Below are 16,490 nucleotides of genomic sequence, written 5' to 3'. Positions count from 1 at the left end.
CTAACTATTTCACAAAATTGGTCGCCCAGAAGATCATAAAAAAACATTTCATTAAAATAAAGTATGTCAATAGAGGTTTTGATGTTGTAAATATTGCCGGTATATTAAACGACCATTATGTTGAAGAAGAAATTCCTGGATATTTTGACAATACTGAGCTCCCTCTTATTTGTGTTTTATTATAACCAATTGTGTACAGATGTTATTAAAGGTCGGTCATTTACACATGTATCAACCGTATCGTATACGTTGACGTATCCGCATCTGCAGATATATCGAAAAATATTATGTGATCCCGAGGTCATTAATAAGACTATGCTTCATTAAAAAAAACCCTAATTGGAATCTCTTCGAAACAATCAAACATACACTTTCAACATTTTGAAAGTGGTGTTATGTAAAAAAAATTTAAGGGGTTCTATCGACTATTTAACATGCCGTTAAAAGGGAGCCAATGTAGGGCAGGTACACGAATATCGTACACAATCATTAATAATCTAGTTAAAAAAATAATATAAGATCTTACAATGAATAAACACAAAAAAATCAATTGCACTACTTATATACATGTAGGGAACTTTGAATATTGTTTATTTGCGATGTTATCATAAGAGGTCATAGAAACAAGAGTTGTCTTCAGATGTCATATAATAAAACAGTACTGAGTATCACTCTATTTGTCAAATAACAATTTGGTTCAACGTGAGCACAAGTGCATATACCGTGAAACAAACGATTCTACCGTATTCACTCCTATCATGTCTGTAAACTGATCCAACTCTTATCCTGAATATCTTTAAAAGTCGGGTAACATATTTCACAAAAACTCTGCATTAGAAATTAGTCAGTCGCCCACCTGCATTATTGAGAGTACATAAAATCAAATTTTCGGGATCACTTACTGTTTTTTGGTATATCTGCAGATGCGGATACGTCAAAGTATATGATACGGTTGATACGTCTTTAAATGACCGACCTCTAATACTAGTGAAAATACACCTACTTCACGTAATTGTAGTAATTCCAAATACATTTATGGACCTATTTCCCATGTTATTACATGAGTTCTTAACATCGTTCAAAACCGAGAGTTTAAATTATTACTCAGTAAAGGACTTAAATATCGTGGCATTTAAAAAGTCAGAATGTGAATATATATGTTCAAACTCTTTTAGATCATTTTTTTTTCAGCAATAAAAAAAAAATATGTCAATTTGACATGCTTTGATACAATATATTTCCATTGAATTTTACTAGATAACATTTGTGTTCGCTTTGAAGATTCCGTATATTGTTATCGGAATTTCAATAGTGACTAAATGTGTACCACTTGTTGAGGACCTGTTTTTGTATTGCTATGAGTTACAATTAATGACAAAAATCAACAAAGACTCATCGAAACAACATCTGATAAACAAATTTAATAATACTTTTATATACTAGTATTTGGAGGATATTTTGGCTCTAAATAATGACGACTTCAGTATGCATACTAAAGAATTTATCCTGTTGAACTTACTTTAGATAAAACTAATACTAACAATTACCACTGCCCTTTTCTCGATCTTGATATCTAAATTACTAACGGAAAGCTAAATACTAACATTTATGATAAAAGGGATGATTTTTCATTTCCTATCGTTAATTATCCATTTTTAGATGGTGATGTTTCCTTGTCACCATCTTACGATATTTATATATCTCAACTTGTACGATTCGCTCGTGTATGTAACAATGTTTTAGACTTTAACGAGAGAAATTTATGTATTACTCAAAACTTATTGCACCAGGGTTTTGGATATTACAAACCAGTCAAAACATTTACTAAATTTTATCATCGGTATAAGGACATTATTTGTAAATAAAGCTAATCATGCAGACTTCTTATACGTTCAGATATTTCATATCCAATTTTTATGAACATATTCTGTTTAAAGCACAGAAATGTCAGTATTCACCTCAGAAACTAACAAAACCTTTAAATAGACTTATTAAGAAGGGATATAGTTACGATACTGTTGTCAGTTCATTAAACATTGCATATTTTTGCGTTAATATTGGTTCACCTATAGGTTTTTTGCATCGGAACTAAACACATTTATTTAAAACCCAGTTGTTGGCATGCCACGGGTTATGTTCTTCTCATATATGTAATGATGGTATGTTACTAAACCCCTAACGGGAAGGATAGTGCCTGATATTCATATGATGAAATCATAATCTTTCAATTAGTTTTATTGAAGTCTGGGGCTGGCATGTCAGTTAACTGCTAGTAGTCTGTTGTTATTTATGTTTTATTGTCATTTTGTTTATTTTCTTTGGTTACATCTTCTGACATCAGACTCGGACTTCTCTTGAGCTGAATTTTAAATGTGCGTATTGTTATGCGATGACTTTTCTACATTGGCATGAGGTATAAGGGGAGGGTTGAGATCTCATTAACATGTTTAACCCCGTCGCATGATTGCGCCTGTCCCAAGTCAGGAGCCACTGACCTTTGTTAGTCTTGTATTTGTTTCCGACGTAGTTGGTATAGTTTCGGTTTATGCTCTTTGAACGTAAGGACGCTTAACTATGGCAAAAGAATACGCATGCTCGAAAATCCTTTCTGTGATTGGACAAAATGCTGTCATGGTGGGTCATTTGGTTGTGTTTGAAAAAAAAACGTCTCCAAAATTATATCGTGATGGAAAGCAAGTGAAAAACTAGATGTTACAAGGATTTATATTTTTATTAAAATGATTGTTTCTCCAATAGCTCTGTGCATCCTAGACAGCTGTTTATTCGGGACAATTTTATAATTTTTCCATGACTTTTGGAACGCACCTACGCATGTGATATGTCCGCGGGGTTTTGGTGAATGTAAACAGAAAGATACTGCTTATACTACCAAATAGTTTCTAGCTGTGTTAACCATGGATTAAGTTTAATGTAAACAGTAGTAAATGTATATTTGTTTTTTTGTTATTTGCACTGGATTTTTTGACAAATAAATATTTTAGGTGTCATCACAACAATCTTATATATTATTGCCTTAATATAACCAGACTTGGTAAAGAATGTCTTGTAGTTACATTCAGATGGAGATTTCATTAAAGAGGTCCTGCATCATTAAGTAGTTGTGCCTCTGAAGGTTATCGCAATGATAGGTTTAAACATATACTCAAATTTAAATACGTCTGATATCCTTTTTAAAGATAGTTCTTGTTTATTTTAGTTTCTTGTGTACAATTTGGAAATTAGTAGGGCGTTCATTATCACTGAACTAGTATATATTTGTTATGGGGCAAGCTGACGGACGCCTCCGGGTGCGGGGATTTCTCGCTACATTGAAGACCTGTGGGGGACCGTCTGCTGTTGTTTTTTTCTATGATCGGGTTGTTGTCGTTTTGACACATTCCCCATTTCCATTCTCAATTATATTAGATTTATAAACCATCCTGATATTAGCCAAATTTGGACAGACGCTACTTACAATAAAAAATGTGTCTAGAGGATTTTAAGCCTGAGACTAGCTTCAAAAGTAGAAATTAGACAAAACACTGGATTCCGCGGAACACTTACAAATTTTGATATTTAATTCTACTCTTGATTTTTATCATACAATCATTGAATGACATTAACAAGCATGGCTTTAAGACTGTTTTGGGGTAGAATATAAAATAACCCCCTCCCTTTTTCCAGACAGTATCAGAGGCTCTTCGTAGATCAATAAATGTCACAAAAGCTTTCTCTTTTGTGTCTTAAATTTTTTATCAATTATAAATGACTTAAATGAGAAGATATGATCAGCTGGTCTTTCCTTTTTGTTTCTATGTCAAATTGATTTTCACGTATCAAATTATTAAAGAAAAATCGGGTGTGTATAATTTTATTGAATGATCTTCCAAAATTAAAAGTCAATGATATTCCTTTATAATTACAGGGGTCAGATTTGGGCCACTTTTTTTAAATAACTGTTATCAGACTTTTGTTCCTCTCTTAATGAATGAATGTGATCAGACTATTGTAATGATGCCTTTCATAGATGCCAGGGTGAAAAAATTTAACAAGGGTTCTAATGATACCAGTGTATCATATTTAACCATTTCATTAGAAATCAAGCCACTTGTGATTTACTATTTTTAAGTCTTAACTGCCCTTAAAATTTCAACTGGCTGAATTGGTTGTTTGACATCGTTCTCAGAATTGCATGTATTCAGTGTCTTTTATAAGGCATACATCTTTTCAAAAATTATCTCATGGAATTTATTGTTTTGGGATATTAGACGTGTATTTGTTTAAGTAGTCTATTCATAATTTTTTTTTTAGAAGTTTATAGTTAATTCTTGATCAAATCGGTTTGTTTTGTTCAAACATCGTTGGCAATATTATGGGATTTTATGCGAATGTCATACAAGTCAGAGAATAAGCTATATTTAAAATGAGGTTGAATTCACAATTTTCTACATAAGAAATTGCCGGTACCAAGTCAAGAATATGACAGTTGTTATCTATACGGAAAATGAGTTTGGGATTTTGCAATTTCATTACGAACTTTCCGTTTTGAATTATCCTTGTAATTCGGTGTTTTTTTTTGTTATTCTACTTTTTGAATCGTCAACAACTATTTTGATATTGAAATATTGGCGTTGATTTATTTTTTTCTACACATAACAGAGTATGCGTTTTTGTTCATTTTTTGTACATAAATTAGGCCGAAAGTTTTCCCGTTTCAACTGTTTTACATTGTCATTTCGGGGACTTTTATAACTGATTATGCGGTATGGATTTTGCTCATAGTTGGAGGTCGTACGGTGAACGATAGTTGTCCATTTCTGTGTCATTTGGTCTCTTGTGGAGAGTTGTTTCATTGGCAATCATACCATATCTTCTTTTGTATGCATAAAAGAAAAAAGAAATACCAAGCCAACTTTTGCATAGCAAAAGCCTATACATAGCTACCGATCAAGGATTGGAGATAAAGCCAGGAGAGAGCGTTTATAAACGATTGCATATGTAAAACTATATTTTAGTTATAGTGAATTAGTGACAGCGTGATCACTATTGTTATATTTTGCAGTATTTTGTAGATTTACCCTACGATTGATATTTTTACTTTTATTTTTCCAAATCCTTAACGTTATTCTCATTTTTCTTCTTTCAGGAATTTACTTAACATTAGATACTGACCGTAGTATATGTAGCAATATTTATTTATATCATCATAAAACAGTTGATCATAAGTAACTAAGATGTATATATATCTATTAACCTACGTTAACTTCATTGAGCTCTTGGAACAAATAAAAAAGGAACACCGGAAACAAACTTCATAAATATTACATTTGAACTGCAAGATGGTGTCACTTTCACAGGAAGAGGACAACTTTGTCAGATTCAGCTTGCTACTGACAGGAGTTTCTCCCCGGGCAGTACGGACCCTGTTTGATCATGAATTTCACCCAATTTGTCTTGATGCTGCACTTAAGAAAGAGTTCGGTAAACTGAAAGATCTACAAAGGCGACGTATACTTAACCAGTCTCAGTGGAACCTATTAAACCCTAGAATTCCCGGTAAGTACATCGAAATCCTTTTAAACACCCATCACAGCGGAACTCACTTGTACACAGTACGAGATAAATTTCATAACAGTATCATAAAAGTCCACACTTTGTCAGGGTTACAACAAACAGATTCAGGATGATAGCACATTGTAGTCTAAGGAAAATAGAAAACTTAAAAAGATGATCCATTATTCAGAAAATAATGGTATAGATTACAAAAAAGCAAAATTAACGACTCTTTATATGAGGTCTTGGCCTCATATATTTTGCTGGTTGTCATTATTAAACCTCTTATGTACAATGTTGAGTGAAAATAACACTTTATATATTTTAAGCGTCCGAAAGTGTTTACAAGATTAAAATTCCGTAAAAACGCTCTTTCTGAAAAAAAAAGCCGGTAATATATCAGTCCCTTTAGGTATAATATCATAAAATCATAGTATGTTACATCCGGTTGCATACGAAAAAGGCTCGTAAATTCTCCATTGAATTTGACAGTTTTAGGAAAACATTCCTGAGGCATACACATATATCTTAAGTTTTTCGAAGCCCCATTCTTTTCCTATAACATATATTTAAACTAAAGGTTACGTTGTTACTAAGGCTTGCAAATAGGAAGAAAAGTAAAAGTTTGGTTGTTTAACTTCACGTGATTGTTTAATCTTATCCTCAATGAAAAATTCTGTGAAAATTTGTATATAGTATAGGACGGGATACAACCTTATTCGTGACAAGTAATTTTTAGTTGAAACAAAGATAAATTCTGTACAATTTTTTGAAAACTCAAAAAAGACAATATAGACTGATAGGGAATGCAATAGTTGCATAACTCCTAGACACATCAAGAGCTACACGACTGATGGTTACAATACACCATTAGATTTTATGGGCGCAGCCATTTTATGAGCATAACATGGTATTCAGAATTAAGAGTATGGCGAATCCTGATTGGTCGATATGTGCTCCCGTTATTTTTTATTTTTAGAGACTTCGTGCACTCTGCTTTATACAAAAGGCAAAATAAAAATTATTCCGTAGCCCTAAAGGCACTGAGATGACTTTTCAACGCTAGGACAAGACCCGTATTTTTAAGGGCAAAATTGATAGGCATGGGAGATAAGTACAAAATACGCTAAGAAAAGCAACGCGACCCTATATTTTTTAGACCTAAAAATACTGTCCTAATAACTTTTCTTTGATTCTAGCAAGGTTTCGTTAAGAAAATCAACTTTCTAAAGTCTGTATCTCGAAAAAGGCTACCATTGTCGCCTATGGGGAAATTAATTGTTTATTTCAATCTGATAGTGATAACAAAGAATAGACAAATCTATGGAACGCCGGAACTGTCTTATAGTGTAAATATTTAATGTGTTTTGTCGCTTTGCCGTTACGTCCTGTCATTTCTTTTTTATGTTATGTGCAGATGCCTTTATATCCTGACACGGCATCTCTGTGTTATGTCATATTAGTAATTCGTTTGGTCAAACAATTATATGATATGTCATTGCTAAACTTTGTTGTGTAAAATATACATTACATTATGCTGCAACTACTATATATTCTGTGAATACTTCGGAACTTTATGATCAACCACCTTTACATTCTCTCATATTTTATCTATGTTGTGTCTTTTCTTCTTTTACGTGAGTCAGTTAATAATTTCGTCCTGTCTCAAATGTTATTGCTATGTCAAATGTTCTAGACGTTTTGTTTTGATTCACCTTTGTTCTATGTAAATCTCATGATATTATAGTCTTTTGGCGTTATATTGCGTTTATACATATGTATATCCAGTGAAAAACATAATACATCATGGTATAATTCATATGCGTTTTGCCGTACTGTTGATACTCTCTGTGAGCATTTATTACGTCATGTGCAAATGCCTTTTACATTATGTGTAAACAACTAATACGTTTTGTGCAAACCTCGTTTACCTTATGTGCATACATCGTTCACCCTATGTGCAAACATCGTTTACCTTATGTGCAAACACCTATTACGTTATGTGCAAATACCTATTAAGTTATGTATAAAAACTACATCATTATGTGCAAACACTATTACTTTATGTGCAAATAGCGCTTACATTATGTGCAAATACCGCTTACATTATGTGCAAACACCATGGAAGTTATGTGCAAATGCCCATTACATTATGTCTAAACATCTATTACGTTATGTGCAAACACCTATTACGTTATGTCCGAACACCTATTACGTTATGTGCAAACACCTATTACGTTATGGCAAACGCTTTTTTGACACAGATTTAAAAACAAAACGCATCAGTGATAACCGGTTCAGTGATATGCATTTTGAAAATGAAGAAAATTAGATGTTTTATCTTTCTTACAAACTGTCGATTTTTATAATTATATTGATTGATGTAAAACTGCTATATACATACAATGTATCTAGTTTAATGGGAAATTATTTTGCTCCACTTTAAAAGTGTGCATTATGCATCCATGCTGTTGTTTTTTCTATGGTCGGGTTGTTGTCTCTTTGACACATTCCCCATTTCCATACTTAATTTTATTTGAAAATTTGTTCACTTTACTTGTGGAAAATTCTAACAAATATACAGACACGACTCTAAGTTTCCAAGAGGGGCAACTGAAAGGAACAAAACGATATAAAATAGAAGAAGTGGTACGAATGACAATGTGACAACTCTACACAAGAAACCAGGATGATTTGTTATTACCCTCCCAGTATGGTTTTCATATGTACTAGATTAATGCTACAAGTGTAATGACGTCTCCCACGATTCACGTAGCAACTAAGGAATCCTACAAAATGTTTAAGATTTTATTTTCGCTCATTTCCTTTAACAGTTGTGAATATTATTCTGAATAACCTTCCTAAGACTTATTATTTCCTCCGTCCCTGACAAGGCGTGTTGAAAAGGTGGATGTCCTGAAAAGGGGTGATCAGGTGACCCGCCCCTCTTATCTGACAAATTTTTTTTAAAACTCACAGGGATGTTGGAAAAATTTGATCCGATTTTGGATCAGGCAGGTAGACGGGTGTAACAAAAAGCTGCATTTTCTCTAAAAATAACCCCTATTTTTTTCATATTAAAAACTACCTTATCCTGTAATCCAAAAAAAATACGCTTACACATATTATTCAGGATGAAAGGGTTATCAGCCTTTTTCACCTTCACTGGCCATACTCGAAATTAAATCCCGCAACTTGAAACTCCAGATAATGACTTTCATTTATCCGTATTTGGTCCAGTAACTTTTCGAATCGTGTCATCAAGAACGATACAAAAAAACAAAACATTATCTAGTAAATTGTTATTGTTTTCTTCTATTCTTTGTTTTATAAGTGATGTGTTTATAGTTTCATTTGTTGTCTAAAAGAATGAATAAAAATTTTAATAATTTCGTTGCTAAAATGGTCATCATAACATAATTTCCCTTTGAATTTCAGAAAATACTGACTATCTATAAAAAAAGATGTGGTATGCATGCCAATGAGAAAATTCTCCACAAAAGATCAAACTGACAAAGAAATAAATAACAATAGATCCCCTTATGGCCTTTAACAAAAACCCATACCGCATAGTCAGCTATTTTTTTTTTAACCCATTTAGTTTTTTCACCAGTTTAAAAAAAAAAATGTTACAGTTAAGTAATTCGCTTTTATCCTGCTATTAGCTAGTTATTGTATACAAATAACAGGTAAACAACATTTTTTTGCTTTGTTTGTACAAATACAAATAAATGTTCCTGCTACCCGCTTGCATGTTGATCAATCGGTAATATGGATTTCTTTCTGGTATTAGTATTTTGGGGTTTTCTTCGAATCCGCGTTTCAATAGTTGTAAAAGATCAGAGACAACGGTTAAGATTTAACAACCTATTCTCAAATACCAGGTGTAAACTGTAAACAATATATGTACATTGTCATTAATAAAAAATGTATTAGTTCTCGCTGCGAAATAGGAGAAAATTCGGCAAACCTCGCTTTTCGTCTTGTTTATAAAGCTCGTACAAATAAATTTTACGTTTACCGACAACAACCTATTCTCAAATACCAGGTGTAAACTGTAAACAATAAATGTACATTGTCATGAATAAAAAATGTATAAGTTCTCGCTGCGAAATAGGAGAAAATTCGGCAAGCCTCGCTTTTCGTCCTGTTTATAAAGCTCGTACAAATAAATTTTACGTTTACCGACAACAACCTATTCTCAAATACCAGGTGTAAACTGTAAACAATATATGTACATTGTCATAAATAAAAAATGTATTAGTTCTCGCTGCGAAATAGGAGAAAATTCGGCAAGCCTCGCTTTTCGTCCTGTTTATAAAGCTCGTACAAATAAATTTTACGTTTACCGACAAAGTACATTTATAATCAATACATTATTCCACACTTCTTGAGATGAATATATTTTTTTGTTCAATATTTCAACGAATATCGTCGTATAAATTAGAAACATAAACTTATTTTCCGAATAGTATTACTGGATATACGGTATAAACGGTAAGCTTCGATGCATTTAGTTATGAACGCTAATGGTTCGATAAATATAGCAAAATACACAATTAAGCCAAATGTTCATAAAAGGACTTTGCTAGCCTGCACATCATTATTCTGACAAATCTTATTTTAAAAAATATAAAATTTCATACAAATACATTCTATTGGATCTAAATGTTATCAATCTATGTTTTGACAGTTTCCGTTAAATATTGCCATTTTTGTCGAGCCTTACTTTAGTCGAAAAAGCGAGACGATCCTACATTCCGTCGTCGTCGGTGTCGTCATCGTCGTCGGGGCGGCGTCCACAAATATTCACTCTGTGGTTACAGTTCTTGAAATTGTAATAACTTTCTTAAACTATACTGGATTTCTACCAAACTTGGACAGAAGCTTGTTTATGATCATAAGCTACATGTACTATCCAGAATTAAAATTTGTAAAAAATAAAATTCCATTTTTCCGTATTTTACTTATTATAAATGAACTAAGATTTTCTGCCAGAAAATATTACATTCACTCTGTGAAACAACATATTCACTCTGTGGTTATAATGTAATATTTTTAGAATTTTAATAACTTTCTTATACTCTTTTGGATTTGTACCAAACTTGGATAGAAGCTGGTTTGTGATCAAAAGCTAGTATCTAGAAGAAAATTTTGTTCAGATTTTGTATCTGTGTTTTACTTATGAATGGAATTCCAGTCTGAAGTGCATTTTTTTTTAAACATTTATTAGATTCATAAACTAGCCTGTATTTTTACCAAAAGTGGACAGAAGCTTCTTACAATCAAAAATCGTATCAAAAGGAGTATTTTTATAGACTTTTTTCCTCATTTTTGTAGAGCCTGCTATTAACAGTAAAAGTAGTCCAGACACTGGATTCCGCTGAACCCTTACGAATTTTTAAATATATTGGTCCCCCTTTTCTCGGCTACTGTTAAAGCGAGACGTTTTTTTTTTTATAAATAGCTAGCGAGGCATGAAGTTCATATGATTCAATCCAAATTATCCTCAAAGTGCGGAAACAATCTTGAATTGCTGCAATCTTGTTCGCCTTGAAATCGACGTAACATATTTAGAATTCTTTAAACAAAAATCACCAATTTAACGAAAAGAAAACTGTGACAGACTTTAACACGAAAAGGAAGGCTAAAATTCTTCTGTTATTGTCATGCTACTGATTATAAATTTAGAAAGTTCACTTGTCATGTTTTGTATTATTGGAATTTCGGAACCCTCTTGTTCATCCGTTTAAACCACCATGAAACAATTGCCAGCTAACTCCCAGTTTCAAAATCTTTAAATGTGCAGTATGTCATTGATAAGATTTGAGTTCTTAAAATGAATCAAGATAATATAAGGACAATAAGACATTTGTAAAAAATACAAAACCATTGTTATGTTGTATTACCATTTGAGAACATCTTTATGTTAAAAATATGAATCAAAGTACTGAAATACTGAACATCAGATGACCGCAAGTTCTTGTGGACGGTCACAAGCACTTGTCTCAGAAAACATAATCACATCTCGTTACCTGAAAGTGACGTTAAAGTACAGACATTTATTGTTTCTATGCGTGGATGATAAATTCTCCCTCCTCGTAGAAGTGATACAAATTAGTAAACTCTGTTTTTTTGTTATACAATATTTTGATATTTGTAAATTACAGTTACATGTATATATAATTTTCATCCATTTGTGTATCATTCTATTGCACTATATTAATTATAGTGCTGTGCAAGTGCATGATGGACACTCTTCTGTAATATTTCCATTTTTCTAATAGATTGCATTTGAGTGGGCATTCATATTTTCCAGCAAAACATGCATTGTCCCACGCAGAGAGGGGGAGCAAAGACAGATAACTCTGCATGGGATATCACAAACGTTCTTGAGATATTCCTCCGCATGCGGTAACACACTTTTCTGTACGTGTGTATAAATATTAAAGATGTTTTTACTTTATTAACAAATGTATGTTTTTAACGAGTTAAACGAAAATTTCATATCATTAATTTATGTTAAAAAAAAAAACTATTTTTTTTCTCTTTTTGATTTCTCAATCAATAACCAGTGGCGGAACCAGAAATTTTGAAAATGATGGAGCTGAGTTAGTTGGTTCTATAAGCAGTCTGATTAAGAGGAGGCTCGGCACTCAGTTTTGCCAAAACTCCTTGCTAATTAAAAAAAATACAAGATAGGAGGTGGCGAGAAAATATCTTCGTCCTCAGTCAATATAATCTAAATAGACGCATATATAATGCGTTGACGTTGTCAAACGTCTTTAACTCATAAATGTAATTTGGCGCCTTCCAAACCCATACGTTATAATTATGTATGCAAGATATGGCGACCTATGAAATACCCGCTTTGTGCAGATGAAAAAGAACATTACATAAATAAAGTCGTTAGTGCTCTCGTTTGAATTGTTTTACATATTCTTTTCGGGGCCTTTTATTGTTGACTATGTGGTATGGGCTTTGCTCAATATTGAAGGCCGTACGGTGACCTAAAATTGTAAATTCCTGTGTCATTTTGGTCTCTTGTGGAAAGTAGTCTCATTGGCAGTCAAACCACGTCTTCTTTTTTTTTATATCAACTTATTTTCCGTTCACATTTTCCGTAAAGAAATGAGGTTGCATTTTGTTTTTTTACAAGTAGTTTTTTTGCTTCGAATAACAGGGTAGAGCTTTTAGTTTCAGTCGATATACACGCCATCTTGAAATAATTACTTTTCACTTATAAATTATGTTTGGTTGCTTCATGATGTGGCTGAAATTCAGCAACAACTATTGGCTTAAATGAGATAAATATTTACATACTGTTCTCTTCTGAGGACATCAAATGCCGGAAAATTAACTGTGTGTATTACATTTCAGATCAAATGTTATTAATTCATGGTCGTTTTATTATGCAAAAAAATACTCACTGAAATAAAAAAAAATATAATATCAATCATTAATACGTTTTTACTTGCATTTCTAATCTGCAATATATAGACGTTACGAGCGATGCTCGTGCCTATAAGCGTAACATACGTTATCGCTAAAATCTGACGTTTTTCATGGTTTAGACGCTACAAAAATACTTCTAGAATAAGTAAAGTTAATGTACCTGTCTAGTTAGGGGAGGGTTGGGATCCCGCTAACATGTTTAACCCCGCTACACTATGTATGTCCCTAGTCCATGTAGTCAGGAGCCCGTAATTTAGTTGTTGTCGGTTGTTTATGTGTTACATATTTGTATTTCGTTCATTTTAAATAAAATACGGCTCTTAGTTTTCCCGTTTGAATTGTTTTACATTGTCATTGCGGGCCCTTTTATAGCTGACTATGCAGCATGGGCTTTACTCATAGTTGAAGTCCGTACGGTGACCTATAATTGTTAATGTCTGTGTTATTTTGGTCTCTTGTGGAGAGTTAATTGTCTCATTGGCAATCATACCACATCTTCTGCGGGACCCCCAATTACGGCTTTAGTTGTTCTCGACAATTGTCGGTATGGGGGCTTTATACTTTAAATGGAATTATTGATGCAGTCTTTGTAAGTAACAACCAAATAGTTTTCACAAGAATAACATAACAGATACGTAACTGTCAAATAAGCATCATTCAAAGAAGAAGAAAAAACTTGATAGAAACTTTAAATATTAGGAACGATTTAAAAGATATTGTGTCACGATCTATACTCCCAATTCGGCGCTTACAATACAGTTACTTAGTGTCGTTCAAATGTTTTCCGCAATATTTAAAAAAATCGACCGCAGATTGTATTATTTCGTTCCCGCGAAAAAAATTAATGTCTACTTGAAAAAGCCCCCGGCTGTATCCTAATGTCCCTTTCACGAAGTTTCAAAGAATAATTTCGAATGAAAAATTCATATTCGTGTCGGAAACTAATGTCGGTTTAGTAACATTCAAAAACAATTTCGTGACTTATACTGAACCGATAATATTAAGTGATAATACATGAAATATCCGGCAAGCTTTCTACTCCGTCTGATGTCCAGCGAATTTTTCTTAAAGTTCTCTAAAGTACTTTAACATGTTACCCGGTTTAGTGTATTTTCTGACAAGTGTAAGTTTTTTCTTAGTTTTTACAGTAATATATTCGTATCGTTTCAAAGAAACATTATAATAATAATAATAATAATATCTTTATTTAGAGAGAGTAACTCATTTGGATTACACCAATTTTCAATAAGGCTCTCTTAATACAATAATAATTACATTACAAATAAACAATGCATCAATAATAATGGTAAATAAAGATTATGTACAATTTAAAATACAATTAACAATTATGATATGGCATTACAGTAAAAATATGATGGTAATGTTAAAAGTACATAGATTTGTATTTATGTTTAAATTCGGATACTGTATTTGATTTTTTTATTGAATTAGGAAGAGCATTCCACACTCTTGGTCCATTGTACGAGAAACTAGACTTATACAACTCTGTATTTGGTTTTGGAATAATAAAATTATCTGAGGATGAAAATCCTGTATTATATTTTTGGTTTGCAGAAGCTGATACAATAAGACTTGACATATATTCTGGAGCTAAGCCATGTTTTGCCTTATACATTAGTAATGATTTGTGATAAAGTACTCTTTGTGTGATTGGCACAATGTTACATTCGTGAAATAATTCTCTTGAAGGTTTGGTGTAATCTTGTTCGTCTAAAATTATTCTTGCTGCCCTTTTTTGCAGTTTTAGTAAACTATCTAATAAAAAGTTATTACAGTTTCCCCATATTGAACAACAATAATCTAAGTGAGGTAAAACGTAAGCGTTATAGTACATTTGTCTAGCTTTATGATTTAAATATTTCTTTATCCTTTTTAGTAAAGCTAAAGAAGAGTTAACTTTTTTGATTATATAATCGATATGAGAAGACCAAGATAGAGATGCATCAATAAAAACACCTAGAACTTTTTCACATGTACTTTCTATAATTTGTTGTCCATTTAAAGCATTTAAAGCAAGATTAATGTTTTCATTTGATGTAACGGAAAGCTTTTGTTTAGATCCAATGCATATAGCTTTCGTTTTAGATACATTTATAGCCATTTTATTGTCATCACACCAGCGATTAATATCTTGTAAAACTGTATTAAGTTTTTGACTGATGCAACTTTTGTTTTGTTTCATGACTGATATGGTGCTATCATCAGCAAATAAATCGGTGTTATGATTAGGATTAGACAAAGGAAGATCATTTATAAAAATTAAAAACAACACCGGTCCTAATACGGATCCTTGAGGTACACCCGTTTTTTGTTTTTGTACGTCTGATAATGTATTTGAAATAGATACTTTCTGATATCTGTCAGCCAAATATGATGTAAACCAACGTAATGAAGTATAAGCTAATTTGAATTTGTTTAATTTTTGAATAAGCAGTTCATGATTGAGAAGATCAAAGGCTTTTGCTAGATCTAGAAATACTGCTCCAACAAGATCGCCATCATCAATGGCTTTAAGCCATTTTTCTATTAAAGCTGTTAAAGCAGTTTGACATTGAGAGCATCATCCGAAACATTCTTCGTCCGTTAATTTTAAAGAAGACTCTTTAGTGCTGTAAGATAGAAACGCAAAACAAAAATGCTCGTACAATTACGCACCCAAGTTTTACTCATTTAAACTTGCAAGTGCTGCACTTATCTTAAAATTTGCGAGTACAGATAAAACATTCAATCTGTTCCGGGTTGAGGGCAACACTAATCAATATCATAGAATGATAAAAATAATCAGAAAAATCAGTAACATATAGATAAATCAAATCGTAGTTTAAAAAGTATCTCTCTATATATGTAGAACAATATATGCACCGACAATCGACTAAGTTGTGCGCTTGTTCTGTGTGTTTTTATGGCACTGCGTTTTTTGTTGCTTTGGCTATTCAAAACGACGTCAGGTTGCCGCCGTAAGAAATTTAATGCGTGCGACATCTAGTCACTAATTTTCAAACATTGTTTTCTCGGACAGTAATTATAAGAATGCAATGAAGATAAATATAGATATTTTGAAAATATGAGAAAAATAACATGTCTATATAAGACTTTGATTGTCGACTATAAAGTGCAAAACTAGTCATCGTTTTCGTTTATTTCGACTGGACGCAACGTTTTTGTAAAAAAATAACGCGTGACATTTTATTCACCAAATTAAAAAATGTAGGATCTTTTTTGTTTTTGTGTTTGATCGATTTTGCCTTTGAAATTAATTAATTACAAAAAAATAGCATTAAACTAGCTATACCATTTTCTCACCTGATGACATCATTTGTCCGTATTTTTTAACTGTTTTCGTTAAAGTAGTTTCGAAAATGGAGATGGGACACTATGAAACTGTGCAGATTTGCATGGCGTAACAGAATAAGACGCCATTACGTCAATTTAGGCACACTTCCAGAGAGACACATCTCGAG

The sequence above is a fragment of the Mytilus trossulus genome, unplaced genomic scaffold (genome assembly GCF_036588685.1).
Source record: "Mytilus trossulus isolate FHL-02 unplaced genomic scaffold, PNRI_Mtr1.1.1.hap1 h1tg000463l__unscaffolded, whole genome shotgun sequence".
In the NCBI taxonomy this organism is placed as follows: Eukaryota; Metazoa; Mollusca; class Bivalvia; order Mytilida; family Mytilidae; genus Mytilus; species Mytilus trossulus.
This window is presented reverse-complemented; position numbering follows the sequence as displayed.